Genomic DNA, 27,535 nt, shown 5'->3' with positions numbered 1-27,535 from the left:
TGCTTCTCACTGCTTCAAATGTGGAGGGGGGGGGGGAAGAAGATAATTAATTTGAATTCTGAAATTTTGAATTCAAATTATGTTCTTCGCAATCACGAGTTGCGACAGGACCCTACTCATTGGGGGCTATTTTTTCTAGAAACAGCTCCTGTCCCCCCAAGCCTACCCCTCCTCCTGGGCGGTTATGTGTGTATAGTTGTGTGTGTGCGCGTAGACCTGTGTGTATGCACGTAGGCATATGTGTATGTGTGTAAAGACTCGTGTGTATGAGCGTGTGTATGTGTGTGTGTGTGTATGTGCGCGCGTGTGTGTAGGACATGGACGCCTCCGACCAGGAGAAACGGATTCCAGGGAACGGATTTTCCCGCGCCTGCAGAGGCCGGTGGGCGGTGGTGCTGGTGTCTCTGGTTCAAGCTGAAAAAGGAACCACAACATCAAGGACAGTGAAATGAAAGCAATAAGCAATCGTGATTGCTCAAAAAAAAAAAAGACTTTTCTAATTCGAATGGCTTTTTGCACGGTTTGTTTTAAACTTTAATATAAAATTACAGTATAGTGATAAACCTAAAATAATATGTTTCTAATGCTTTTTATGTAAAAAAAAAAAAAAAAAAGCTTTATAAAAAGCATTAGAAACACAGTAAATCGATATAGGTACAGATGGGACGTATTGTGTAATGTGCATTATGGCTAAAATAGTCGTACTAATATTCATATTTTTCCAACCATACTATTTTTTTAATCAAATGCAACGATTTATAACATAATGTCTTATACAACGAGCATTCAGAATCTGAAACATAATCTGAGGATGACGTAGACTAAAACAAAGAAACATTAAAAAAAAAAAAAAAAAATCAAATCACCCAGTTTCCGAAAGACGGTCGTTTCTTATTGATATCTTGTAATTTTGTAGCACTAAAGCTTGGGAAAACATAGTATCCCGGAGAAATAGTAGAAGTTGACCATTTGCTAATCTGAATACAACTAGCCCCATCAAAGTAGAGATCTGAAACTACTAATTAAGTTTGACAACCAACACGTTTGAAATGCATTGAAATCTGCCGAGCATTTTCTATTCAACAATTGAACTAATAAAATTAGTATCACTCCTACTACTTTTGGAAATATAATCATTCGAAGTTAACCATTTGCAAGTAAAGGTCAAATGCATTGCTAGAAGGATTGGAATAAATAAATTTATTTGACTGGAAAAAGGCGAGTATTGGTATGAAAATCTAAATATATTATGCACAATAGATCCACCTGTACCTATATCAAAACGTTTTATTTTGTTTATTTATGTATTTTGTTAATTTAATCTTATCACACCTAGATAGTGTTTTGACCATATTCATTTTTAATTATTACAAAGAAGCAACGTTTAACATAAACAACTTTGGACAGTAAGAGCGTCTTTATGTTTTCCCAAGCTTTAGTGCTACAAAATTACAAGGTATCAATAAGAAACGACCAATTAGTTCAATTGTTGAATAGAAAATGCTCGGCAGATTTCAATGCATTTCAAACGTGTTGGTTGTCAAACTTAATTAGTAGTTTCAGATCTCTACTTTGATGGGGCTAGTTGTATTCAGATTAGCAAATGGTCAACTTCTACTATTTCTCCGGGATACTATGTTTTCCCAAGCTTTAGTGCTACAAAATTACAAGATATCAATAAGAAACGACCGTCTTTCGGAAACTGGGTGATTTGATTGATTTTTTTTTTTTTTTAATGTTTCTTTGTTTTAGTCTACGTCATCCTCAGATTATGTTTCAGATTCTGAATGCTCGTTGTATAAGACATTATGTTATAAATCGTTGCATTTGATTAAAAAAATAGTATGGTTGGAAAAATATGAATATTAGTACGACTATTTTAGCCATAATGCACATTACACAATACGTCCATCTGTACCTATATCGATTTACTGTGTTTCTAATGCTTTTTATAAAGCTTTTTTTTTTTTTTTTTTACATAAAAAGCATTAGAAACATATTATTTTAGGTTTATCAGTATACTGTAATTTTATATTAAAGATTAAAACAAACCGTGCAAAAAGCCATTCGAATTAGAAAAGTCTTTTTTTTTTTTTTTTTTTTTTTAATAACTCCATAACATACTGATTTCGAATGAGTATATTTTCCGAAAGTAATAGGAGAGACACCGATTTTTTTATTTCATATGTTACACGAACATGTGTTGGTTATCAAACTTAATTAGTTTTAGATCTCTGCTATGAGGGTGAGAGTAGTAGTAGTTAGATTTTAAACATTTCCATTTTTGTGAAATTTATCACATAAAAGTTCCAACATCTTCTGGCGCCCTTATAGTGACACCAATTTTTATTACATATTTTTGATGTATGCAAGTGTAGCTAGGAATTTATGTGAAAACGTTGGTGTCATCATGAAAAGGCGCTTTGAGAAAATTGGCATTGAATGTAGTAAAAAAAAAAAAAATATCAAACCTCTGTCTCAGTTTATCACTATTTCATAAAAGAGTAAAAACGTTCTTCACCTCATCAACAATAAAACTCGCTCCACGGCCATGATAACATATTTTTTAAGTAATGTTTAAAAATGCAGGGAAAGGCTTTATCGTAACAAGGATGAAACTGGATTCGGAATTCCCGTTCATTCTTGCTGTATAGTTATATTGCTGGAGGGTCAAAATTTATATAAAGGAATTTACCCAAATGAACTGCTGCTGAAAAAAAAACAAAAAAAAAACAAATAAATATGTGAGGTAGTTAATTTTCCTAGATCTCAATTTTCAATTATATAATAAAGATCCCGAGATAGCTTTGTATGATGATAAACGTAATAAATTTTGATTCTAAAGTGAATTCTCAGCAAAAAAAGTGTTTTTAAGAAATTAAGGATATTTTTGCTGAACTGGGACAACAGCTGAAAATTAATTTTATAGAAAACTAAAAAAAAAAAATTATATAATATAATATAATATATATATATATATATATATATATATATATATATATATATATATATATATATATATATATATATATTTTTTTTTTTTTTTAGTTTTCTATAAAATTAATTTTCAGCTGTTGTCCCAGTTCAGCAAAAATATCCTTAATTTCTTAAAAACACTTTTTTTGCTGAGAATTCACTTTAGAATCAAAATTATTACGTTTATCATCATACAAAGCTATCTTGAGATCTTTATTATATAGTTGAAAATTGAGATCTAGGAAAATTAACTACCTCACATGTTTATTTGTTATAATATATATAATTTTTTTTTTATTTATTTATTAGAATTTCTTTTTTTTTTTTTTTCAAACCTCTGTCTCAGTTTATCACTATTTCATAAAAGAGTAAAAACGTTCTTCACCTCATCAACAATAAAACTCGCTCCACGGCCATGATAACATATTTTTTAAGTAATGTTTAAAAATGCAGGGAAAGGCTTTATCGTAACAAGGATGAAACTGGATTCGGAATTCCCGTTCATTCTTTTGCTGTATAGTTATATTATACATGAAATTCACCGCCAACTCAGTCATTTCCAGCCGAGGACTGCAGTTTCGTGCTTATTAGCACTCATCAGCCCAGCATAGGAAAGTGACTGAGCTGGAGATGGAAAACCTCTTAAGGAAGTCAAGAGTGCCAAACAAAGTGGTAGCTAATATAGAATTAGCACAGACCAGACGAGTGACCGAAGCAATGGTTCGGTTCAACTCGAAGATTGAAGGCAAGGCACAATGTATTCAATAAATTACCGCCCATTAGCAAGGGCTAAAGCAGAAATACATGAAATTCACCGCAGTCATTTCCAGCCGAAGACTGCAAATTAGTTATATTGATTGCTGTATAGTTAGGGAGGGTCAAAATTTATATAAAGGAATTTACCCAAATGAACTGCTGCTGAAAAAAAAAATAAATAAACAAATAAATATGTGAGGTAGTTAATTTTCCTAGATCTCAATTTTCAACTTTATAATAAAGATCCCAAGATAGCTTTGTATGATGATAAACGTAATAAATTTGATTTTAAAGTGAATTCTTAGCGAAAAAAGTGTTTTTAAGAAATTAAGGATATTTTTGCTGAACTGGGACAACAGCTGAAAATTAATTTTATACAAAACTAAAAAAAAAAAAAAATTATATATATATATATATATATATATATATATATATATATATATATATATATATATATATATAAATAAATAAATATTTTTTTTTTTTTTTTTTAGTTTTCTATAAAATTAATTTTCAGCTGTTGTCCCAGTTCAGCAAAAATATCCTTAATTTCTTAAAAACACTTTTTTTGCCAAGAATTCACTTTGAAATCAAAATTATTACGTTTATCATCATACAAAGCTATCTTGCGATCTTTATTATATAGTTGAAAATTGAGATTTAGGAAAATTAACTACCTCACATGTTTATTTGTTATAATATATCTAATTTTTTTTTTATTTATTTATTAAGAATTTCTTTTTTTTTTCTTCAAACCTCTGTCTCAGTTTATCACTATTTCATAAAAGAGTAAAAACGCTCTTCAACTCATCAACAATGAAACTCGCTCCACGGCCATGATAACATATTTTTTAAGTAATGTTTAAAAATGCAGGGAAAAGCTTTATCGTAACAAGGATTAAACTGGATTCGGAATTCCCGTTCATTCTTGCTGTATAGTTATATTGCTGGAGGGTCAAAATTTATATAAAGGAATTTACCCAAATGAACTGCTGCTTAAAAAAAGAATAAAAATAAATAAATATGTGAGGTAGTTAATTTTCCTAGATTCCATATTGGACCGCTGTCCTATAAATAGGACAGTTGAAATAAACAAGTATAAATCACAAGTAAATAGACCGATTTATATAAACTTTGTCACAAACTTTTTCTGACGTAGATATGTATAATATACAAGCAAATGTTTGACAAATAAATTTAATTTAAATTGGGAAATAACCATAAAACTTAATTAACATACAGTGGCTCCCAAAAGTCTTCGTACACCTACGACTTTCAAAGAAATAGTCCCCAATCAATTGGTTAGCATTAATATTTCGGAATAGGTATTTAATTATAAGATCTATGATTTATTTTTAACAAAATTACATGAAAAGTTTTTAAAAAATATTAAAACTTAATTTTTTAAAAATCAAAAACCAAAAAGTGCCGGAAATTTTATCTCACAAAAGTCTTCGTACACTTTATAAAATGTCTATATATTATTGAATAATCTAACTTTTGATTAAGTTATTAATTAGTAGAATATCATACAGTATTCATGACACCTTTTAAACGTCTGGGAATAGATTTCATTTTTTTTTTCTTTCCTTTTTTTTGCGTAATTTCTGAGTAAGTGTTCTACCACACTTCGAGTCTTACTGTTTCTAGCTCTATTTTCATTTTAAAGCCCTATTTTCGTAATCTAGCCTCCAGATATCTCTAAATACGTTACATTAAGTTAAAATCTGGAGATTTAGGGGGTATTTTTTAAACTTTAGGACAATTTTCGTGGCACTAGACGCAAATGTTGAAAACCGTGTGCTTCTTATCGTTATCTTGATAAAAAAACAAAGTTGTTTCAATAATCAAATTTTTGGCTAAGAGTTCAAAATTGGTTTTTAAAATATTTAAAGGAACAGCATGATTCATTATTTCATCAAAAAATTACAAACTACCAAGTCCTGATGCTGATATGCACCCTCACACTAGAAAACCTCCACCGTCCTGATTAATTGATCCAAAAAAGTTCTTAAGATTAAGTGCCTATTTTTTTTCTTCTACTTACAGTTATACAACAATTTAACCAAAAATGTTGAATTAATTTGTATCTGTAAGTAAGACGTGATTCTAAAACGTTTTTAGCTTATTTATAATTGATTTTGCGACGAAAAGCGTAAGCTTTCTGTTTTTCGCACGACCAAGAAAATTTCTGCGGGAAGAAGTCCCATTTAATCCAGCTAATCAGAGAACTTGGCGAACAACTTTAGGTGACAATTAAATGTATTTTTTTTCATTTAACTCTGTAGAAACGTTTACAGCACGCAAATGTGTATTTTTCATAAATTCTTTAACTTTAAATCTTCGATCACGTTTCGTCAACTTTGCCGGTTGACCTTTTCTTACCTTGTTTTCGGTCCGATTCCTTTCTTTAAAGCATTTTATCAAGCACTTTACTATACAAACAAATAAATTAACTAATTTAGAGACATTTCAAACCAATTTACCACTACTATGGGGAAAAAATTCAAATTTTGAATGGTGTTTGCGGTTTTTTTTACGAATACCAGCCATTTTACACTAATAAGCACAATATTAAGGAATAAATAAACAAAAAAATAAAGCCAAATGACTTAAAGGGGTCAACACAATGCAAAAATATTAATAAAACTGCATATGACAATTTTAATCATGAATTTATTCGAAAATATTTGAGTGTACGATGACTTTTGTGGCGTGTTATTTCTCTGTATCTTCGTTTTCTGACCCATTTCAAAAAGAAGATCCGTCAATATTTTGAAAAAACCAATAGGTTGTAGAATCATTTTAAATCGTTGAAAATTATACAACAATTATATTAAAACTAGAAAGTCACCAGTGACGGGTGCTTGTAATATTTGAACTAAATCATTGCCTGATATTTTGATAAAAACTCTCTCCCCCCCCCCCTCCCCCCTTAAATTCCAGTAGATAGCGTTACATGTTCTTCATTCTCTTGAAATGATACTACCCGTAAAACAGTTTTTAATTTACCGGATCCAGTTTAGCCTTTTCCTTGCATGTGTTAAACATTACCAAAAAACAAAAACACATTATCATGTCAGTTTCATTGTTGAAACACACGCGGGTTACTCGATCATTAGCTATTATTTATATAAGGCTCTCTGAATAGGGTTCAAACTGTTTTTTTTTATATATAATTCTCATTTTCAAATAAAAATATTCTCATGTAAATCATTACCATAGTGCAGCATAGAAACCCCCCCCCCCCCAAGGTTCCGACCAAATCTTAAGACACAATAATTCAAATTCTATTAAAATCAGTTCATGACATTTTTATTATAGTTCACCTGACTTATTTTTTGTGAAAAATTAGGAACTAATTCAGTTATCAAACACCATGCAATGGTATTTTTGTTCGGCTATTATTTTGAGTGACTGTACTATCTGTAAAGATGTGTAAGCATAAACAATCTTTTACACCGAATGGTATGAACAGTAAAGATGGAATAACAAATTGCTAAAAACTTCTGGTACGAGTTATGCGCTGATCCTCCATCAGTATTCGATGAATCTGGTTTCAGAAGGAAAGAAATCCTGCATCGTTAAAGTGCTATTATCTGAAGCAAAAGGTTCATCCACCATCACAGAACGAACAGCTTGTGTCATATATGAGGCAGTGATAAGCAAAGGGATGTAAGTGGACATTTTCAAGTTTTGAATAAAACGCGTTTAAAGATAACATCCTTGATAAGCTTTCATTGATTTTCTTTTCTAAATCATGCTGTATAGAAGCAACTACTAGGTCTACTAGTACCATCTCTTGCCCCAAGATAGAGGAGAGGTTCACCAACCATTTGTACTGGTTATCTCCAAATTTTTAATTTTGCCGCTGACATCCCTTCGCTTCTCACTGCATCATATGTAATAGATGGAAGATACCTGCTTGATCATATTTTTGGTTCTGTGAGCATCAAGGAAATATGCCAGCAATGCAGTGTATAGGTCACTTGTAAGTATGGGAAAGCTAGTGTCATTTTTGATGGGTGCAAAGAAAGCACCACAGAAATATAATCTGCTTCCTATTACAACAGTCAAGCTCTGGAAGACTTTCTGCGCCTCAAATCTTGTGCTTGCTCTGAGGGGTTCATTGGATATAGTGAGTGTTTGAAAAGTCTATATGCACAAACTGTGCTAGACATAACTGCAACAATAACGATTTTGCTGATAATCTAGATTCTAAAAAACATTTTGATAACGGAGACTTTTTGTTGCAAGCTTAGGAGAAATCATTTGAAAGCAAAAAACAGTTCAGCGTAATTTTTCTGGCCATTGAATCAAATGTGCACCATCAGAGGGGGTGGGGGGGGAGGATAATATTTTAGTATATAATTTCGTGTTCGGAGGTGAGCTACTGTTCTTATGGGGTGGACAGTCCTGATTTAATGCATTTTAGATTTGCATGAAATAATTGAGTATTTATTTTATTTTGCGAAGGGGGGGGGGGGCTGTAGCTTTGAGAGGAGGTGCACCATCGCTCTTGGAGGATGGACACACTTGATTTCTAACTTTAACTTAGCATAAAATAATGTTTCCATATGAAATGTATGGAGGGGGGTTCGGGGGTGCTACTTCGTTTTCCGCGGATAGGGGGCTCTGTAGCATTAATGGGTTATGTCATCCCTCTTGGGGGTCAAACACCTTTATAATTTCATGCTTTTAAATTTAGTATAACATAATATTCTCACTTTAAATTTACTCTAAAAATTCTGGAAAAATACGCAAAACAGCAATTTTTAGATGCCCCCCATTCCAAAACCCGACGCACAATGAGGTGAGACTTTTTACCTGTTCTTATTGGGAGGGTAATAAACAATTTGCACCAGGTTTAGCTTTTTTTTTCTTTTGGATGTTTGGGTCCGACCAATATTTTTACTGTACTATTGTCGTTAGATTTTCCTTTCAATATTGAGTTTTTAACAATTTAGATCTGGTTTTTACTTCCTTTTACAAAAAAGGAAGTATTGTATTCGCAAAAAAATTTTCATCCAAAAATTGGCCTTAATTTCCATTTTGCTCACCCCCAAATAAATGTTAATTTTTTTTTTTCAACCCGACCACACGTGGATATGTGTCTAGGGACGTAAACACACCCGAAATATCCATTTTGACGATCCCCGAGTTAATTACAACAGGTTTTCTCGTGACGTCTGTATGTACGTATGTATGTGCGTATGTGTGTATGTGTGTATGTATGTCGCATAACTCAAGAACGCAATGTCCAAGAAAGTTGAAATTTGGTACGTAGACTCCTAGTGGGGTCTAGTTGTGCACCTTTCTTTTTGTTGCATTCGGATGCTCCAAAGGGAGTCTTTTGCTCCTTTGGGGGGGGGGGGGGAATCATTGTTAATTTCGATGTAAACTCATGTGGTATTATAATTTAGCGGACACTTGGATATATTGCCAGTCTTTTGGTCGCCAAGTTTTGTCGCCAACTTGGCGACAAATTTGGCAATTTTTTTTTATTATTATTTTTTTAAATCTGGTTTCAATTTGGCCACTGTTGGTGATATTTAAAGAGTAAACTATTGAATCATATTAAAACTACCAATAATGAGAAAATGACATTAAATTGGAGTAAAAGGAAGTCATGTGATGCACACATCAGCTCGTTTACATAAGTTTTCGGATTTTTTTACATTACTTTGAGTAAGACATAAAATGCGATTCATAGAAAGTGTATAAATCTTGATGAAATGTGAGAGGAGCCATAACTGTTTCTAAACTGTCAGGCCTGATTTTTGAAATTTCCCCACAAAGGGTCTAAAGGTATATACTCAATACATATTTTTTCAGCAAAAACTACACCCGTATATGTTTCGAAATACACTGATTTCTAGAAGCCAGGATGTCAGTTGTCCTCTCCCGACCCCACTATAAGACGGGCATGCCAAGTATGACTCAATAAAAGAGAGGGTTAATCCAAAAGTAAGGTTCCCATCAATTTTACAAATATACAGCACTGTCTATTCTCATTGAAATTTACATCGTTGGCAAGAAAAAACTTTTCTCTATTTTTATACACAATCGCCATCTTTTTCTGCGCATTATTGTCGACGGTGCCCTAACTTCTGTATCATTCCACCGCCAACCCGTTGAAGAAGCGTCACTGCAATCAAGAACGGAGCGTTTGTTGACTGTCATGTCATGTCCCACTCTCCTTGCAGTCCGGAGCTCGAGTCTAGTGATTACCACTTGTTTCCTACTCGGAGGACTTCGGAGGCCAACGTTTCCGGAACGACGACGAAGTCCAAAAAGGTGTGAAACTTTACCTCAGCGGGTTGGCGATGGAATTATGTGAAACTCGATAGATAAATTGGGGCACCGTTGACAATAATGCACATAAAAAGATGGCGTTTACGTATAAAAATAGAGAAGTGTTTTTTCTTTCCAATGATATAAATTTCAATGAGAATAGACCATGCTATATATTTGTAAAAATTATGGGAACTTTACTTTTGGATCAACCCTCGCACGAATTGGCAAAACCTTATGCAAGCAAGTTCCTTACTTCTCTCCTCTCTTTATAAAATGAAGCTGTCTGGATTTAGCCTAGGTGAATTATAGTAACACTATTTATATAGTTTTCAGTGAGGCTGATGAATAAACTATTTCGTGGTCAAAACGAGAGTAGGTTGAATTTTGAGCACTTTGAGATGTTCCAAAGCAGTGCATAAAAAGAATTTGTCGAATTCGGTAAACCACGTGGGATCTGGAACTAAAATGTGAGATTGATTGGTCTGTCTAGGCTCTGGGATAAACTGAAGCTCTAAATAAGTGCAGTCGTTGCCCAATAGAAGGGAAGTAAGAGGAGCACCAAAGCATGCTTGTTTCCCTTTGCTACATTTCAGAGAGGATTTCTGTCCTGTAAAAACTCATGTGAAGAAATTTCTTTGTGTGCAGTGCAAATTCCAAAATCTGGATTGTAAAAATCTAAATATGTTACATTTTTGTCAAAGGGAACCAGAGCAACTACTGGTATTCTTCTAGATAACAAAAAAATCATGTGTTATAGGTTATTGCTGTAATTTTTTGAGTAATCACGATCGCTTATTGTTCTGTTTTGAATTGACTGTTTTGAATTTCTATCACTTTATTTTCCCGCCACCTCCCTCTGCCAGCACCACCGTCGCGTCGACCGGCCTCACGATGCTGCTCCTCTTGCGAAAACCGTCTCCAGGTTGCGTCCATATCCTACACACACACACGCATGCACACACACGCCTACACACATACACACACTCATGCCTGCGCACAGGCACAAACACACACATACATACACACACACTCATGCCTGCACGCACACACAACCACACACGAACGCCTACACACACACGCGCGTACACACACAGCACTGCATACCCAACACGCACACACATGCATAAATACACACACGCACACATGCGCGTACACAAACACACACACGCACACATGCGCGTACACAAACACACACAACACGCACACACATGCATACATACACACGCACCCACACACATGCGCCAACACAAACACACACGCGCATTCATACACACACACGCTCGTGATTGCGAAAAACATAGTTTGAATTCAAGATGCCAGAAATTCAAATTAATATATATTTTTTTTTTGTTCTTGTTTCAGAAATACCTCATAATGAAAGCATGCATATTGTTTCTGCTGTCTGCAGTCCTTGTGTCTCTTAAGTCTGTTCGATGCAACAGAGGACATCGCAGAGGGGCTGTAGTTGTAATACCTAGGCGTGTTGCTTACATGGCCAGGCCTATGGTTCCTGCACCGGTGGTTGTGAACGTACCAGTGCCTATCCCGGTGCCTGCAGCTCCCCAGCCTGCACCACCCCCTCCTCCCGCACCGCGACCTCTGCCAGCACCACCTCCGCGACGTCCAATTCCTAGACCACCAGGTTAAGGGAGGAAGAAGAATCCCAGAACTTCAACTCTGACGTGTAAGTACTTTTTCCATGTTCTGAAGTGTGCATCTACTCGTACTTCTTACAGTAGAGAAGCGTTTCTTAATTTTTTCAATGAGTGGAACCCTTTTAAATGACCAGTTGTTTCGTGGAATTCTGTTTTTTTCGTAGGTAGTATACTCGTTTGAAGCAACATTCTTGAAATGTTTTACCTACAGTCAAAGTGAAAATTATTTCAAACACAATTTTTTAGTGTCAAAACGTAATTTCAAAAATTAACAAAAAATAAATCTGAAAGCAAGTTTAAAAACAAAATGTTTTAGACACAAACAATTAAACTTTAAAATTTAAGTCTGTGTTTTGATTTTTTTTTTTAATTTTTTTAAGTTTTCTAAAAAGGATGGAAAAAAAAGAAAATTAATTTGAATTTTGACATCTTGAATTCAAATTATGTTTTTCGCAATCACGAGTGTGTGTATGTAGGCGTGTGTGTTTGTGTGTACGGGTTATGTGTATGTGTGTGTATGAATGTGTGTGGGGGGGTATGTGTATGTGTGTGTAGGCATATGTGTTTGTGTCTGTGTGCATGCATGAATGTGTGGGTAGTTGTGTATGTGTGTGTGTATGTGTGGGTGTCTGTATGTATGCGTGTGTGTAAGTGTTTGTATGTGTTTGTGTGTGTATGTGTTTGTGTGTGTGTGTATATGTGCGCGTGTGCGTGTAGTTGTGTATGTATGCGCGTGTGTGTAGGACATGGATGCAACCTGGAGACGGCTTTCGCTATTGGAGCAGCATCGTGAGGAGCCAGCCGCTCCACGGTGATGGTGCGGAGGGTGGCGGTGAGAAAAATCAGCGTAACGCCAAAAACAGTCAAATGAGAACAATAAGCAATCGTGATTGCTCAATAAAGAATACATTTTGTGGAATCCTTGATTGACCTCCATGGAACCCCTGGGTTCCGCGGAACACAATTTAAGAAACACTGCAGTAGAGAAGCGCAGCACTGACATTTATGAACAAATGATTAAGTCTTTGACATACAATGACGTCTTGGTGACTCCTAAGAATGCAACAGCATGTTTAATGAATTGCCTCTTGGAAACATCAAAGTCTACAATAGCATATATAATGAACTAGCATTCCCGTACCCGGCATTGCTCGGGTAATGGAATTAGTAGGGGTTAACAGTGCTTGGTGCACCTAGTTTCGAAAATCCCCTATAATAATTACTTATTACCTATAACTTTTTCTAATTTGGGGAGAATCCCGGGGCCCCTGGACTCCTTACATATATGCCTTTGTCCTTAACCGATCTTTAACTGTTATTAACGATTCTTTTAAAGTATTGATTATCTTTGCAAACACAGGCCATCCACATTTTATTGATATACCTATGTTTAAGCAAGAACTTCTTTGTATACAACATTTTTAGTTTTTTTTTTTTTTCTGGTGCTAAAATTATTAAGCTGCTTGATGAACTGACTTTGGAGCAAGCTACATAACATTGTGAAAAAAAGTCTTCTCTTAAATCGGTCCCTGCTACTTTTAATGTCTGTCCTTGTGACTTATTAATGGTTATTGCAAAGCAAACTTTAACAGGAAACTGCACTCTTCTAAATTCAAAAGGATAGTCCGCCTGTGATGATTTTCTTAAAAACTTCGTTTCTAGTTTTGAAAAAATGAAATCAATAGACAGAAACATTATGATTTGACTTGAGAAAAGCCTCGAAGAACCACGTGAGAAACAAAAACAATATCAAATTTATAGTTCGCTATCGACCAAAAGTTGAGATGAAGTACTGAATAATGATTTGAATGGAGGAAAGCCTTCGAAAATAAGGGATTTGAGTTCAATGACAGGTTTTAATTTCGCAGAAATTAAGAGGTTTTAATTAATTTATCCCGAACTAATTGAGATTTCGAAAAATCCTTTCTTAGTGGTTACTTTCGTAATCATGCGGACATGCCTGCCAAATTTCAAGTCTGAAGCTTCAGCGGTTTCGGCTGTGCGTTGATATATATATGTATATATATATGTTATCTCAGGACATTGATTTTTATATATTACTAGCAAAATTACCCAGCGTTGCCTGGGTTAGCAATAATTATGAGAAACAATCGTTACTTGCATTTGTTTTCTGTTTTAAGTGAAAGAACTTAAAACACACCTTTTAGACGTGATTTAAAATCTTGCTTCTTCCTTACTCATAAAACTAAAGTAGCAGTAAGTAAAAAGAGCAAAATAGTATTCATTTAGAAACGAAAACACGAAAGCGTATACAAATTTGAAGAATTTCCGAAATATGAAATTAAACTTTACATGTTTAAAGATTTATCAGTTAATACTTATTTTTTTTTACATGGAGTCTTACCTTCTCTGTATATCTATTGAAGAACGAACCTGTTTAAAAAAATGTAGCCGCGCCCGTGATACCCTTAAACTTGCTTTAGTTATTTTGGAAAATTTGAATTATTGTGGGTTCTTGGTGCGATTTAAAATGTTAACGAATTTGCGGGAATCGTTTTGGGATACCTTGGATAATGCTCCCCCTCCTTACTTTGTAAAACGGTATGTTACTAATTTTTGTTAAAGAGATATTGTCGCCATACGCTAAGATACTTTTGGTCACCATAAAATGGCGCTATACAATTTCATCCGAAATGTTTCCAAAATAAGTAGTAAAATTTGGCGATGGTTTGAATTTGTGCACAAAGTCACATTAATGGAAGTTTTTGTGCTGTTTATGGATTTGCCTAATTTAGTTGCTGGATTATTTTACAGTAAAAAAAAGTTTTTAAAGATTCTTTGATTGACGATATTTTGTTTACATGGTGAAAGCATTATTACGTAGTCTTTGACTTCAAAAACCGCGACAGTTCAAAAAACTGCCAAATGCATCCGCTACTGAAATCTTTTTGCATAAATTTTGGCGAGGTTTCTGCTGTTAGATTGGATAATGATTAAAAAATCCAATCAGCACAAATAATTTAAAAAAAACCCATTAATTACACTAAAGTTCCGTTTAAATGGAAAACGATCAACCAAATCCATTTATTATTAGCCAATCTTGTGGGAAAACGTTACTTTAAGATTTGACTTGAGGAAAGCCTCGAACAGTCAGACGAAATGCAAAACTATTCAACATTACAACAATTCTAACTATGAACTGGGAGTTGAGATGATACACTAAAAAATGAATTGGGTTGATGAAAGCCTTCGAACATGGAACTAAAAAGCTCATAATTCGTTTTTTATACAACTTAGAACTTTCTAACAGATGCCATCTTCGGCAGAAAAATTAGCGCTTCCGATAGACACACAATGTTAATATGTGCACGTTTGTTTTCACCCCTTTATTGGGGTATTTATGCGAAAATTGGGACTAAAATTGGAATAAAAAAGGAACTATCAATCAGACTTTTTTCGAACTATTCTATAAACCTTCCCAGTACCAAAATGAACAAACGGTGAAAGTTTCAGCCAAATCTGCCGGGTAGTTTCTGAGATCTTAGGGAACAAATTTACCAAACTCCATTTTTATATATATAGAAGATAACGTCTCGGAATCAGCAAAAGCATACAGTGATAGCCTACATTGGCACATTCAATAAATGACGTCTCGGAGACATTGAAGTTTACAGTGACGTATATGCAACGAATAGCATCACGAAAAGAGCAATGTCTTCAGTTATTTATCAGGTTAGATCATTCGTGTGAAGAGATTCATTGAAAAAATTCTGTGAAAAAAAATTTTTTTTTTGTTACTAGGTTGTTTATTTATCTATATATGTATGCGTCCCTTTTTGACCCGGTGTTAACAGTTTAAGTTAACTATTAATTTTATTTATTTATTTATTTTATTTATTTATTTATTTATTTATTTTTAAATTATTATTATTATTATTATTATTATTGCAATTTCTGTTTCTTATTATTGTCCACGTAACTAATATAAATTGCTTCAATAACTTACGTCAATTACAATGACCTTTATGTAAATCTAAGGTTACCATACTGCCGTGTGCAGGTAAACAGCAGCATCTACAGAAATGAATTTTCGAAATATTTGAAGAAATGTGTGGTGGATTCAATACTAACAATAGAGAAATTTTGGAACTAGACGTTTTTTTCGCGCCTTATTTTCAGGGGAAGCCAAGTAAGCGAGCTTTACAATAAAGATAACGTACAATGAATGACAAGAATGCAAAAAAATGAAAAATTTTTGCAGTTTCTTCTCTTTACCTGCACACGGCAGTATACTAGAGCTGCTTACTCGTCCGACATTTTAATCCACAAATATAACGCATGATAAGATCTGTACGAAACCCGCGCTGAAGAAAATTGGTTTCTCTTCTTTCTGGTCGGCCTGAATAGCGAATAGGGAAGTTGCAACCTATTAAATGTTCATATTTTGGCTATTGGATATTGTTCATTGACCCTCAAAACTAAAAACTTCACCATCGCCGAATTTTAAAACACCGTGGTTGATTTTTAATGAATTTTTAAAAATCCACGCGCAAAAGTGCGCGCTTCTGAAACGTCACGAGCCTACGTCACAGGGCGCGAATGGGCAGCCTTCCGCCGAAGATCCCTTGTTTTCGCTACGAACATTTTGAGCGCGCTGATATTTTTATTTTTTAGAAATTCAATAATCCTTTTGAACACACTATGGAGACCGGATTCGTTAAAGCACAATCTAAATAATCTTCCTCATGTAACATCAATGATGATATTCGAATATTTCCGAGAGGATGAGAGATTTAATGTTCCAGAAACGCGAGGAGTTAAATGCGAGGAGATAAGCCTTTTACGTTTCGTCTTCGAAGTCGAATGCGTGACCTTCGACTTCTCCCCTATCGGAAGAGCGCATGACGTCACTTCCTATGCCATTTCACGTCACAAGCGCTTGAATTTTAAAAATTAATTTAAAAATAACTACTTATCGTATCGCAAAATTTTTTTCACCTATGATGTTCATACATGTTACTCTATCATATAAAAATAAAATTGAAAAATCGAAAACTTCCCTAATAGCGAGAGGAAAACTGGTTCAGTTCAGTTGCGTTGTTGATTGATGTTTAATTGTTTCCGTTTATAGAAAGAGAAGATTTTATTCATTCAGAGCAGGGGCGCCGAGTTGCGAAAATTATTGAGGGAGCCGGACGTCCTCGCGAGGGGGGCTCTAACGGGTATGGAATCCTCCCCCCCCCCCGGGTGATAAGATCCTTAGACCATTGAGAGATCAATGATCTAAGATAAGATCTGGGGACCCTCCGTCAGAAAATTTTCAGATTTTTGTGCCTTGAAAATGCTATTTTACATATTTTCTGATGTGCGTAACCATCAATACGGGATATGTCGTTTTCTAAGTAAAAAAATCTAAAATTTGGTGCACAATTTTTCTGGTTCAGCTAAAGCATGTCACTTGTCTCAAGGAACATTTTTACAGTTCTATTTTGTGGTTAGCCGAGCAGTGGACACGTATTGCATGCGGCTGTAAACAGGGGCGTGCGCAGAGCTTCAGAGAATTGAGTAAATGAAACTGGTGACATCTGAATTTTTTCAAAATCATCTTAAATATAGAGAGAGCTTTTGCTTCTCTGGTTTAAAATAAAGTCAGGGAGTCAAAACTAGATCTAAGTATCAGAAATATAACATAATCGTAAGCATAATACTCGCTCAGGAATGGGGGGGGGGGGGGGGTCCGTGGGGTCTCCCCGAGAATTTTTCGAATTTGTAGTCTTAAAAATGCATTTTAAACGATCTGTCTTTGGTAATGTTAGGTGAAAAGGTTCAGGGACGCTTCCCCCGTCCATTTTTCGAAATTGAAAATTTTAAAAATGCATCTGTTATCTCCGATTATGTTAAGAAGTGGGGAGTTAAAAGGGGGCTCTCCCCAAGAAATTCCTCGAAATTATAGCTCTAACAATGAAATTTTAGATTATATTTTATTATGTGCAGAGAGTTTCTGGGGCGGGTTCTTCCTGGGAAAGTTTTCGGAATTTGTTAGAAGAACTTAAAACGAAGTTTGAGAGGATCTTCAACGATGTTGGTGAGAGGGGAATACTCTCCCGGAAACTTTTCAAAGTTAGCTTTCAATGCACAGTTTTTGAGGATTTTTGATAATGTTAGTGGGCGGAAAAGTTCGCGGACCCTCCCTCGGTATTTTCCGAAATTGAAATTCTAGAAAGGCAATTGTAGATAATCTTCAATGATGTCATCAGGGAGTTTGATCGGGATCCCCTGCAAATTGTTTTGAAATTGAAGCTCTAAAATATAAATTTTAGATGATATTTGATGATATTAAGTTGAGGGATGGTTCAGAAGCCAATCAGGGCTGGATTTAGGGGAGGGCAGGCGGAGCTACTGCCCCGGGGCCTCCACACACTGTTAAAACGATTCAGAAACGTTCCTGGAAAATAATAGGCAGCTGATGTGCCCAATTTCTGCCAGTAACATATCTCGCAAAAACCAGGAACGTTTTTCGATAAAAGTCAGTAACCTTTCTGAAATATATTAAGAAATTATTCACGACTATTAAAGCCAGTCGTCAACCTTCTAGAAAAATTGAATAGATTTCATTTATTAGACTAGAACCTTCCTGATTCACCAACAAAGCTCCAGAAATATTAGAAGAACGACGGCCAAGCTACGCGAAAATTGCAAACAAGAACCAAGCATATTCCTTGCCTGCCTCGCAAAGCTGCAGCTATCCAGTGACTTATTTGCTCCCATTGGAAGCCTAGTCAATGCGGACGGGCCATAAACAAATACAAAGCCATATACATACTTAATACAAAGCCGACACCCTTAATAAACACGCTCCGTCAATCTTTAAACTGGTAGCAAAAAATATTTTTCACACCAGTGCAAGGTCTGTATTCGTGCATCTTTTAGGAATTCAGGAAACTTTTTTTCGAAGATACTCGATTTTTTGAGGAAATAGGTGAAAACCTCTGAAATCACGAAACGTTCCACGGAAATAACCAGTAACGTTTTGGAATTTTTTTACAGTGCAACAAAGGGGCTCCACAACAAACTTTTTACAAAATATCACGGGTCGAAAATATCGGATATATACATATACATATCAAAATATTCGGATATATATCAAAGTATCGGATATTTTCGAAAATATGATGAATCTGTATCTTTTCGAACCCTGGTTAGGGACCTCCACTCCTTCGTTGTCCCGGGGCCTCCACACTTTCAAATCCGGCCCTGGAGCCAATGATCGAAAAACGCTCCTAACGTCATAAACAATTTAACTCGCTCCACGGCATGATAACTTGGAATTGTGTTTTGGTAACGTTCAACATGTAGGGGATCCAAATATCACTAAACAGGCAATTGCTTTGTTCAAATATAGAAGCGCAACACAGTAAAAACGATTCAGAAACGTTCCTGGAAAATAATGAGCAGCTGATGTGCCCAATTTCTGCCAGTAACGTATCTTGCAAAGTCCAGGTACGTTTTCCGCTAAAATTCAGTAACCTTCCTGATATTAGCCTGGAATCTTCCTGAACAATTCAGAAATCGTCCCGTTAATAGCGAGACGCGTCTTTGGAAAATTAGAGTAAACTTAAGAAAGTGTAGTATAATAGCTTGGCATCTTCCCGATTTATCAAGCAAGTTCCAAGAGCATTACTGCAAACATGGCCAAAGCTAAGCCAGAATTGCAAATAAGTAACAGTAATTTTACTCACCTGCAATTCTTGCAAAGCTACGTAGTCCATACTTATTTGCTCCCTTTGGGAACTTATTTAGCATGGACGGGCCGTTGTTGAACTAAAGACGACTCAATTTATAAATACACTCAGTTAATAATATTTAAACTGAGAGCTAAAAATATTTTTCACAACAGTGAAAAGTCTGCATTCGAGCAACTTGTAGCAATTCACGAAATTTTTTGACAATGATACTTGATTTTTCCAGGAAGTGGATAAAAACCATTAAATTCCCGAAACGTAACACGGAAATACCCAGTAACGTTTCGGAATTTTTTTACAGTGAATATTCACCCGTCATTTCTTGACTGGCGAATTTCTAGTTAAAGATTGTTATGTAACTCTTTATTAGTAGGCTCTTTTTCAAGATAAATAAATACCTTTGTGCTGAAAAATAAAGTAAAAAATAACAACGTCAAAATGCACAAATTGCAGATTACTGCAGACACGTGTTTCGGTGTTACAAAGAATGCCCTTTTCAATGCAAAAAGTAATGCACTTGTGGATGAAAAGTCCTTTTGTCGGATGTCTTTTCATCCATAAGCTCATTACTTTTTCAGGGTTCCCAACCTTGGAGAAACAATTTGAGGAACATCTGTGCTGATTTTGAGGAGCAATTTAAAATTTTGCGGAGCATTTCATAATTTTGTATAAAAATCAGTAAAAATAACTAAAACCTTTATCTATAACTGCTTTAGAGCTTTAATAATCATTTTAAGCACCAGTACAAAATACTTATTTTTAAATTAATAAAACAGCTTTAAACACTATTTCAACCTTTGTGTATAAGTATCTTTAATTTCCCATACTTACATGTTTGTTATGATAAAATAGCAAAATTTAAGCTTGAAAGTGTGCGACCAAGAAATGCGAGGCAAAAGCAATTCTTTGCGAGCTACCGAGTTTCGCGTTCAACCCTGCTTTTTGCTTTGAAAAAGGCGTTCCTTCTAACGCCGAAACTCATGTGTGGAGTAATCTGTAATTTGTGCTTTTTAACGTTGTTATTTCTTACTTTAGGCTTTTTTTAGCCTACTTTCCCAGTAAAAGTCAGAAAAAGAAGAAAAAAGCATGAAAGAAGGCTTAATGCATCTTAAAAATGTCTCGAAAAACAAAAAAAAAAAAAATCAAAAATAAATAAATGATTAAATAAATATCGAAAAATTAAAAATTGGAAAGTAGGGTATTGAGATGGGGAAAATTGTCTGTCGGTCGGTCTGTCTGTCCCCCTAATAACTTTTGAATGAATAGTCCGGTTCGAACAAACTTTTTTTTGTTCGAAAGATCTCGGCGGGGACACCTCATTCCCATATTTCACTTTTTGATTTGAACTATTTTTTGTTCAATTTTGAACAGTTCAAAAAAACTTAACATTAGCGTCTACGGGGAAACTGAAAGTCAATGTAGATTCCGTACTTAAAGGCGGATTTATTTCAAACAAATTTTGTTGGAAATACCTCTTGACGCCAAACTCCAGACTCCGACTCCGAGAATTTAGAGGCTCCTGACTCCGACTCCGACTCCTGTGCCCGACAATTAATCGGACTCCGACTCCCCGACTTCGACTCTGACTTCGTAGCTTTGGCAAAAATTTATACACGGAGGACAAATGATTGACTCCGATTCTCGGATATTCGTCTCCTACTCCTGTATCCCAAAATGAGATTGACTCCGACTCCGACTCCGCAGCTATGGTTTTTACTGTGAAATAATTATTGTTGATATGATTTGTTTTTATTTTCACGCTAAAGTTTTATTTAGGTATTCAGTTTTCGGCGAATAAACTCGAAGTCATTTATGTTTCTACATAACGATATGCGCAGACGATTTTTTTTTTTTTTTTTGACAATGAAAAGTATTTCTTTAAGTTGACATTTTATTGTTTTTATTTATTTGGGCAAGTGCATTAATTCATTTAAAAAATTATTTTTGGCAACAGGGGAAAAAGAAACGATTTTTTTTTTTGATATGATGTATTTATTTTAATAAGCTTATTAATTTTAATTATTATTTTTTCGTTTTGAATGCTGTTAAAGAATTTTTTTAAAGGAAAGAAGTGTATTAGCTGCTTTGTTTGAAAGATGCTGCTTTTTTTTTCTTACTCATCTAATTTTTTTAGATGTGTGAGGAATATTTTATTCCTAGAAATTAGCAAAAATATGTTTGAAACAATTTGCGATTTTAGCTATTTTCGAGAATATTGATCAGGTACTAGAAAGCAGTATGGGTATACGGGAAAGTAGGCTCGTATAGTTCTAGACGGAACTTCTTGTTTAGTTTGAAAAACATGCTACGGAATTTTCAAATGGGGAAAAATAAGTAAAAATTGTCTGAGTCTAGCTATAACTTATTAGATACGCCCTATACATCCGTCTAAATTCTAAAATTCCAATATTTCTGGATTGAAATGCTTTCACTATGTGAATACTTAAAATACAAAGGCTGACGTAAAGCACGCAACTCCCACAATTCTCTCCAATGACTTAATAAGGTTTTTTTTTAATTATTTCATTTGTTTATTTATTTTTTTATTTTATTTATTTATTTATTTATTTATTTATTTTACAGTCCAGAATAAGTACAAGAAAAGCAGCCGTCCTTTCTGACTGAGGATCAAGCCTGTTTTGCCAGTTCCTTCAATTTGACCTAATCTGTGATTCATTGAAATTATCAGTTTTAGAAGTTTTTACATCTTCTCTTGTACTGTTTTACATATACTATAAATAAAGTTCAACTTAATGCTTTGATTTCTGTGTTTTTAAGCCCCAACATGTATGTCTGTGGCGCTCTAGTGCCTAAACGGATGGACCGAGTTTGAAAAAAAAAAAATTGTTCGAAGTTGATCGAGAGTGTTCTCAGCTAGATTGCGTCTTCGGATGACACTAATTAACGAATATATTAATTGTTTTTCCGGATTCCTCTGTTACAAGAGGATAATGTAAAAAATCTTTACCATAAACGTTTGAATCAACTAATCAGAGAGACAGATTCAAATGATGATGTCATTGAGCAATGGGTAAACATGAAGAATTTGATCCATAAGGTGGCAGACGCGGCGCTTGGAAAGAGTGCGAAAAATGCAGGAAAAAAATGGCCTTAGAATTTGGATCGATGACATTGAGAAAGCTGTCAAAGAAAAGCAGATGGCCTTTAGGAATATGCTGAAAAAGAATACGTATTGTTAAAAGATCCGATGCGACTTCCAACTTTCTTGAAAGGACGACACAGTTCTTGAGAGAAACACAGGAGATTTATTGACACTATGTACAAGAAAGATCGTTGACAACTGCTAAATTAATCATCAGCAATTAAGCAAATAACAATCAACAAAGTAAACTCAACGGTTACACACGTATTTACATCCAAATAAGCAAAAATACAGCTCAAAAGGCTTCACAAAACAGAGCAACTCCAGCGTACCGCTGCAACGATTCACCAGCAAAAACTAACTCGAGACTGACTTTTTAACATGCGGGACGCTATTTATAAACATCGAAAAGTTTCCACAATATTCGAAATGCTTCTCGAAAATCGTGGAACGTTATCTTATTTCTTTCCATTCACAAATTTTATCATTCAGAAATGAGGGGTACGTATACTTCAGCCGGATGTACGGGGCTGTATATTCATTACAAGAAACTATTTACAGGTTACGTTACTACAATAATTTTAGATGAAAGATAATTTAATAAACGCCAAATTTAACTAGATTACGACTAATTAATCACAAAAATAATTACTATCTACAGAATTTGCAACAATACGAATCAAGAGAAATTAATAAGGAGAAAAGAAATCTAGCAAAGAGCATCATACGTAATGCACACCAGGAGTCGTGGGGCAAATTGATTATCGTATTGAAAATGATGTGCGTGGTAGGCAGACATTGGCTTACAATATCCTTAGAAAACTGAATAAGGAGGAGAAAGATAATGCAGTCATTAATATCATTAAAACGAAAAAATGGATTGAGCATTGGGGTCGAGTGAAAAAAAATCTGTATCTGATAAACGTTAAGTACACTGTGAAAACGATTCAAAAACGTTACTGGAAAATAATAGGCAGCTGATGTGCCCAATTTAAACCAGTAACATATCTTGCAAAAACCAGGAACGTTTTCCAATAAAAGTCAGTAGCCTTTCTGAAAATGTCATTGAAACTTTCTGAAATATTTGGAAATCTCCCTTGTTAAAGCCAGTGATGTCTCGGGAACCTTTTAGAAAAATTTATAAGTAGGTTTAACGCAATTGATTAGACACTTCCTGAGTCATCAAGAAAGCTCCAGAAGCAGTAGAGCAGCCATGGCCAAAGCTGCACGAGCATTGCAAGCATACTACTCACTTGCAATTCGTACCTCGCAAAAGCTGCAGCTGTCCAGTGATTTAGTTGCTCCCTTTAGGAGCTTAATCAATACGGATGGGCCGTAGTTCAGCTAAAATTTTTAAGCTGGTGGCAAAGAATATTTGTCACACCTGTGAAATGTCTGCATTCGTGCATCTTTTAGCAATTCAGGAAACTTTTTTGCGAAGATACTTCATTTTACGTGGAAATAGGTAAAAACCTGTCACTTTGAAACGTTCCACGGAAATAACCAGTAACGTTTCGGAATTTTTTTAGTGTAATAGTGCGGAAAAGTTGCCTTTTGTAAAGATATTTAGTCATGCAAAAGGATTTTGACAGAAAAAAATATCTTAAGGGTTCACCCCCGCCTTGAAGTTGACCATTATTGCATAAAAACTTTGAAAAATTACAATAATTTCATCAAATATAAAAATTTGGTAAATTTGATGTAATATCACTTAAGACTAGGCTTTTTGTGTAGATTACACACATCGCATGTGGTCAGTTTAATAGTGAACTATATTTTAAAGTTCCACACATGCTTTGAATTTGACCAATATAGTCTCAAAACTGATCAAATATAGTAAGGCTCCGTAGTTTGAGAAAAAGTTTCAGAAGTCATTATTTGTAAAAATATGCTCTCATATTTATTATTCCTTACGTAGATATCGAAAAAGCATTTCCTACATACACTGTAAAAAAATTCCGAAACGTTACTGAGCATTCCCGAGTAACGTTTCGGGATTTCAATAGTTTTTATCCACTTCCTGGAAAAATCAAGTATCATTGTCGAAAAGTTTCCTGAATTGCTACAAGTCGCATGAATGCAGACTTCACACTGTTGTGAAAAATATTTTAAATTGTTATTTATTTAATATTCCCAATTTAAAGATAAACTGAGCGTATTTATAAAGTGTATCGGCTTCAGTTTGATTACGGTCCGTCCAGTCTGATAAGGCGTCCAAAGGGTGAAAATCAGTCTAGAGACTACGTAGCTCTCCAATAATTGCAGACGGATCAAAATCTTTGTACTTACCTTCAATTTCGTCTAAGCTATGGCCATGTTTGCAATACTGCTTTCCTGGAAACGCAGGAAGGTGCCGAGCTATAGTATTGTAACGGATTCGGTGCGGCTTCAAACTTTCTTGAAAGGACGACACAGTTCTTGATGAAAAATACAGGAAATTTATTTACACTATGTACAGGAAAGATCGTCAACAACTGCTAAATTATTCATCAGCAATTAAGTAATTATCACACAACACCGTAAACTCAACGTTTACACACGTATTTACTTCCAAATACGAAAACAACACAGCGAAATGCCTCGCAATAAACAGAGCTAATACACTCTCAGAACAAATTCTCAATCGAAACTGAACTTTTTATCACGCGGGACGCTTTTATAAACATCGAAAAGTTTCCACAACATTCTTACTGCTTCTCGAAATGCGTAAACCGTTATCAAATTGTATCAATGAACAAAAAAGAAATAGGGGGTCGTACACTTTAGCCGAATGTATAGGGGTTGTATATTCATTATGGGAAACTATTTACAGGTTACGTTTCTACAATAATTACTATTTACAGAATTTGTAACATTGCCCCCTTCCTAAGGACTGCACGTCCCGGGCAGTACAATCCCCAGAAAGGGTGCCAAACTTCAATCACAATTTTACAAATATACACATTAATTAATAACTAACAGATACAGAAAACACAATAATAACAAGAAATATTACTAAACATTAAAAGCAAAAAATTATCTACAACGTTTATGTTATCAACCATGGTTGTTTACGTAATACTCATAAACTATGGCCATAGTATGGGGCTAACCGATCATAATGTACAACCCTAGGTTTTGCATTAGGTGATTTTTGGATCCTCACTACGACGTCATTCAGTCGGTTAAGGACTTTGTAGGGTCCATCCCAATGCGACTGCAATTTGGGTGAAAGACCTTTCCGTCGGATGGGATTCCATAACCAAACCTTGTCGCCTTCGTTGAATTCATGTCCAGTAGACCTTGTGTCGTATCGGGTCTTCATCTTCTCCGCCGCGATGTTGATTCGCTCTCGTGCAAAGTTATGATCGTCTTCCAACCGGGCCTGGAGATCCTGGATGTACTCCTCAGACGATGCAGGCGCATCCGGAGGACGACCGAAGACGAGATCACAAGGTAGCCGTAGCTCTCGTCCGAAGAGTATCTGAGATGGGGCATATCCGGTAGTCTCGTGGACAGCACTGCGGTAGGCCAGCAGGAACAAAGGTAGCTTCTTGTCCCAATCCTGTTGATTTCTGGATACCATAAGCGAGAGATTATTCAGGATTGTGCGGTTAAATCTCTCCACCATGCCGTCCGATTGTAGGTGTAGTGGTGCTGTCCTAGTTTTGACATAGGCTCTTAAACACAGCAGAGATGAAATTCCTCCCTTGATCGGAATGGATCTGCAAATGTGTTCCATATCTCGAGATCCAATGCTGGACTAGAGTCTCTGCTACGGTGGTAGCTTCTTGATCTGGAATGAGATATGCTTCCGGCCATAGGGTGAAGTAGTCGATGGAAACAAGAATGTATTTGTTCCCATCAGCAGTTATTGGTAGAGGACCCAGGATGTCGATCCCAATTCGTTCGAAAGGAGCTCCAACGTTGTACAGATGTAGCTTCCCTCTGCTTCTTTTCTTCGGTCCTTTACGAGCAGCACAGGCGTCACAAGAATGGCACCACTTCTCCACGTCATCCTTCGCCTTGCTCCAGAAGAAGCGCTCCCGAACTTTATTGAGGGTTTTCAAGACACCAAAATGTCCTCCAGTCGCACTACTATGTATTTCTTTCAGAACATCTGAAATCCTTAATCGGGGAAGTAGTAACTGCCACCTAGATGTTTTGCCGTCGTCAGATTGCCATTTTCGGTGTAGCACGCCGTTCCGTAAATGGAGCGAGTTCCATAAAGCCCAGTATCTTTTTGTTGCAGGACTGAAGATGGGAACGTCCTGCCAGCTAGGGCGTCGACTGTCACTTTCCATGAACTCCAAAATTGGTTTTACGTCGGGGTCTTCAAGTTGATCTTTTCGAACTTGGTCATCACTCCATGGATCAGGTTCTGATGATGTTGGAGTCACTGTCACCTGATAGGCGGTAGGGCTAGTCGTTCCATACTGTTTCTCGATTCGGGAACAATAGTGGCAGTTCTCAGGACAGGGTCTCCTTGATAAAGCGTCAGCATTATCGTGAGATAACCCTTCTCGGTGTTTGATCTCCATGTCATATTCCTGGAGTCGCTGTATCCACCTGGCTATCTGGCCTTCCGGATTTTTGAAGCTCAAAAGCCAAGTTAACGAGGCATGATCTGTCCGAAGCAGAAACTTTCGGCCGGCCGTAGAGGTAATGATGGAAGTGTTCTACAGCTTTCACTATGGCCAGTAACTCCTTTCTGGTGACGCAGTAATTTCGCTCCGACTTTGATAAGCATTTGCTCCAATAAGCGATGACATGTTCATTGCCGTCAGTTTCTTGGAAAAAAACAGCTCCGATGCCCTCGTTGCTCGCATCAGTGTCCAGGATGAAGGATTTTTCAGGTTGAGGATAGGCGAGGATAGGCGTTGATGTTAAAGCCTCCTTCAGTCGTAGAAATGCATCTTCGCATTCTTTGGACCATTCAAACTTTTGCTTGCTCTCCGTCAGCTTATGCAAAGGTCGTGCAATGTTGGAAAAACCCTTCACAAACTTCCTGTAGTACGTGCAGGGCCCAGGAAACTTCGCAGCTGATGGATGTTTTCGGGACGACT

The 27,535-nt window shown here is 35.7% G+C and overlaps 1 long non-coding RNA gene across 1 annotated transcript in view; it reads left to right on the top strand.

Moving 5' to 3' along the window:
• Window positions 1-22,136, top strand: part of LOC129228166 (uncharacterized) — a 32,749-nt gene extending 10,613 nt beyond the window's left edge. The window contains exons 2-3 of the long non-coding RNA XR_008580897.1: window positions 11,392-11,713; window positions 21,971-22,136. This is a non-coding gene — a long non-coding RNA (uncharacterized LOC129228166). The remainder of the gene's footprint in view (window positions 1-11,391; window positions 11,714-21,970) is intronic.
• The last annotated feature ends 5,399 nt before the right edge of the window (window positions 22,137-27,535 follow it).

This window comes from Uloborus diversus, chromosome 8 (genome assembly GCF_026930045.1).
Source record: "Uloborus diversus isolate 005 chromosome 8, Udiv.v.3.1, whole genome shotgun sequence".
NCBI lineage: Eukaryota > Metazoa > Arthropoda > Arachnida > Araneae > Uloboridae > Uloborus > Uloborus diversus.
The sequence above is the reverse complement of the archived record's forward strand: the minus strand, read 5'-3'. Positions and strand labels throughout refer to the sequence as shown.